This window comes from Anastrepha obliqua, chromosome 5, assembly GCF_027943255.1.
Source record: "Anastrepha obliqua isolate idAnaObli1 chromosome 5, idAnaObli1_1.0, whole genome shotgun sequence".
Taxonomy (NCBI): Eukaryota; Metazoa; Arthropoda; class Insecta; order Diptera; family Tephritidae; genus Anastrepha; species Anastrepha obliqua.
The window spans coordinates 54,039,872-54,043,825 of NC_072896.1; positions in this window are offsets into that span (position 1 = coordinate 54,039,872).

The following is a 3,954-nucleotide window of genomic DNA, read 5'->3' on the forward strand; positions in this document are numbered from 1 at the left end:
TTTTATATGTTTTAATGCGTTTTTAACAAATAAAAACATTTCTCAACTTAAAAACGTACTAAAAAGTCATTTATCACGCCAAAAGTTCTTATGACCGCTCTTCCTACGCGGCGGGACCACTGTGTATAGGCTCGAAGCTTGCAGTAATAATGTCTCCACTGCGGAAATTACGCAAATTAAATGGTTTTAGTTCATGGAGGATCTGAGTTAACCTTCACGCAATGCACCAACAGTAAATGGCTTTTCATCCTGATTCCAATAGTAATTTGACGTTTTGAAAGTAAATTTAATAGCTGCCTTATAGATCTGAAGGTTTATGTGAAAAATATTCTTCTTCAACAACCCGATCCAATATCACCTGGTCAGCACCCTATCTATCTATACTATCCGAGGCCACTAGCCTCTCCGCCTCCGCCTTGTCGAACAGGGGCGGACTGAAGAGAGAAGACAGCACCGCCGCCATCTTGCATAACAGATTCAATGTGCTGGCTCAATTGAGCTTCCTCTTGCATAGGCGTACACCCCCAGGACCTCCAGGACTACGATGGCATCTCCCTTTGCATTGGTTTGGTAGACTTTTAAGAATACACTCTCGAAGCCATAGGTGATAGTCCCTTCAGTTTCAGCGAGAGGTGCTAAAGACTCTGCATTTAGCAGAATCAGCACTTGGCGAAAAGGATACTCGGATTTCAGAGACAGACCCTTTTTTTCACCGCTTCCAGTTTAGCTTTACTGCCACCATGTACATAAAAGCCAACCGTTAATCGACGCATACAATCCGCTTGAAAGTACCAACGGACGCCACATTCCTCCGTTTCCCCTGCTTTCCGGCTACCTGCCGTCATAGGTAGCTCCAAGGATTATGGGCCACACCTCCTTAGCGGCTTCTCTACAATAAATATGTTCGTGGACACATCTCAAGTCAGTGGAGCCGTGATAGTCAGAAGCCTACGAAAGAACCGGTGAGGAATGAACAGGAAATGAGAACGTTTCTATTAATAGCTCCTTTATTTAAGTTCGTTAGATATTTATTTTACTTAAAGTGCTTCTTTGGTTTTTTTTTATTTACATTTTATTTTCATAAGCGTTAAAGCCACCGTTTAGGCAGCTGCTGTTGAGTTACTAGAAGGCGCCACAGTTGTTGAGTTTGAGGGCGAGGCTGTTGAGTTTGATGGTGGGGGTGGGGGTGGAGGTGGAGGAGGAGCTGGACCACCACTAGGAGCACCGTCTCCAGGAGCAACTCCTGGACCACCAGGCGCACTTGGTCCTTTTGGTCCACCTAGGCCTCCTGGTCCACCTAGACCGCCTCGTTGTCCTGAAAATATTTGGTATTGTATACTTAAATTACTTTTACGAAAAGAATAAGTTGTTGGGAAGCTCACCTTCAGCAAGGACGACTACTAAAGCAATAACAAATAATCCCGCAAATAATTTCATCTTTCCAAGAATTTAAACTTTTCCAAATTGATACTCACTTTTATTTTGGGAAGCCTTATATACTATAATTTTGCTTAGGAAAAGAGTAAACAAACACCTCAATATTTATTTAACTTTATTTTGGCAAATTCTGAAAACAAATTTAAATTCTGCAATGCAAATAAACTGCAGATAAACTAAGTCTTAAACACATTTTACCTGTTCACTAGCAGACACACGCGGTTCGGAATTTAGCTACTGGGCAACGACATCATAAGTGTTCAAATAAGCTTTGTCTTTTATGGTAAATGTGGTTTAACTCACTCATTCTCATTCCCGCTTGACGTGAAATATTAGAAAAGTAAAAATTGTTCTCCGCTGAATGTCTTTAGTAAGCCATATTTCACGATGCATGCATTGTAACGGGTTGCACTATACGACATTTTAAAGGATACATGAAGCCTCATTACAGAGCTCTAGAATCGAGGTAAAATGATAAAAATTCCACACGACCAAAGTGAAAACTCTAAGCTACTGTCCAACGCCCCATAGCGAAAATCCTCCGCTCAACCATCCGCAAGGATGGCGGCTGGAAATAAGTAGGTACTTAGCTAAGTTAAAGATAAGAAAGGAGTTTCTAACAAAGTAGGAGGTAAAGGAGTGGATTGGCGTAATGCGACCCGTGCCGAGAATCTATCAGTCTGGCACCCTTTTCAAAAATAACCAAGTCTTGTATAGAGTTTACGGAAATCTGGCGGCCTCTATAATAACTAGCATTACCAGTGAAGTTCGGAGCGGACAGTTTTTCTCCGACACTCGTGGATAAATAGCCTCCTGATAGACCGAAACCAATCATTCCTGACTTCGACCCCGATTTTAAGCTCTAGAATGACGCGCCACTGGAGAACCCCGGCCCCCGCCTGCTGCAGGAATTTAGACTGGCACCTAAACCAGATCAAAATAATAACTTGTGACGGCGGGATATGGGTCTCAAAAGTCGACGCAGGGTACCCGAATGCCAGGTTGGTCTGCGGCTTGGAGACTTCCGGTTATAAATTATATAAGGACAAGTGTGAAGGTATTAAAAGGTCATGTATAATATATAATATATATATCATGATTCGAAATTTCAGTAATACAGGTACTAGGTTAGTTGGGAAGTGGCTGCCCTCGTTTCCTTTTGCTGGTGACGACACAGGTCCACTGCCGTCTCTGCTTATAAGAACGCTTGTGGAAGACTGCGAATAACACAACCGTGAAATTATCCAAGGAGGTGACGCCAATGTGCGCCATATCGTATGGGCTAGCTCGGATACCAACGAACATGGTGACGCAATGAACCGCGCTTTATTGCACGTAATAGAAAAGAAGTCCTTGATATTACCCTGGTCTATCATACTCCTTAGGAAAATATGACACAGTACAGAGTTTTGAATGAACATTCACACTGCGATCTTCGTTATATTGAAATACGATTTGAGGGAAGCAGTCCGCCCCCCTCCTGCTAGTAGGAATTTGAAAAGGCGGCCAGAAGACCTAACAATTGTTAGAATTTATTGCAACAGATAGTTTAATACCGCGAAAGCAACACGAGAGTTTAAGAACTAGGACTGTTACTACACCAAATGAAGAACATATAAAAAAGAAGTTAAAAAAAGTCTGGTTAGAGAACATTCCGTGGAGAAATAAACCATCGAAGCATCTAGACTGCGTAAAATCCTAAAAAAGTCAATATTCGTTCGCATACAAAGGACTGCATGCATTGGCATCAACGGAGCATGTAAAACTTGCCCCCAAGGCTGCCCTAAATATCCTTTTGCACTTACTTCCCATCGACTTTTACGTTATTTCCACCGCAGCTCAAAGTGCAATCAGGGAGATTGGCCTCTGCAGACAATCTCCCAAGGGACATAGTAGCATTTTCGGGCAGTTAACACCGTATTTCTCCGAACTTCAAGTAGAGGTCTCTATCCGCAAACTAGTGTTTGAGGATCGTGCTAGGGCAATCTTTCTAATTAGGGAGGATTGGATCGAAGGGAAAATCTGTACCGTAGCTTGCACCTCTGTCTTCACTGACGGCTCCAATATGGAATCGGGAGTCGGAGCACGGATTTTCTCTAAATCAGCCCATTTATATATCTCCTTTAAACTGCCGCATACTGCTATGTCTTCAAGCAGAAGTCTTTGCGATCCTGCAGGCATGTAAAATGCTTAGCGAACGTGGGAGCGAGGGACATACTAAAATTTTTTCCGATAGCCAAGCCGCGATCAAGGCTCTGACGCCGCCATGGTGCAACGAAACTAGTAAACTCCTGTAAGAAAGAGATCAAATCTCTTGGGTGTACATGTAACATTTCTCTGATCTGGGTTCTAGGACATAGAAGCATAGAGGGAAATGAAATTGCTGATGCGCTTGTCAGGTAGAGGACTTCATTGGCCTCAGAGACCTCCTAACCGGTCAACGGGCACCCTCTGACAGTTTTTAAAGGGGAACTGCACAAATTATATCTCAGGAAAACGCAGTACATTATACGGCCA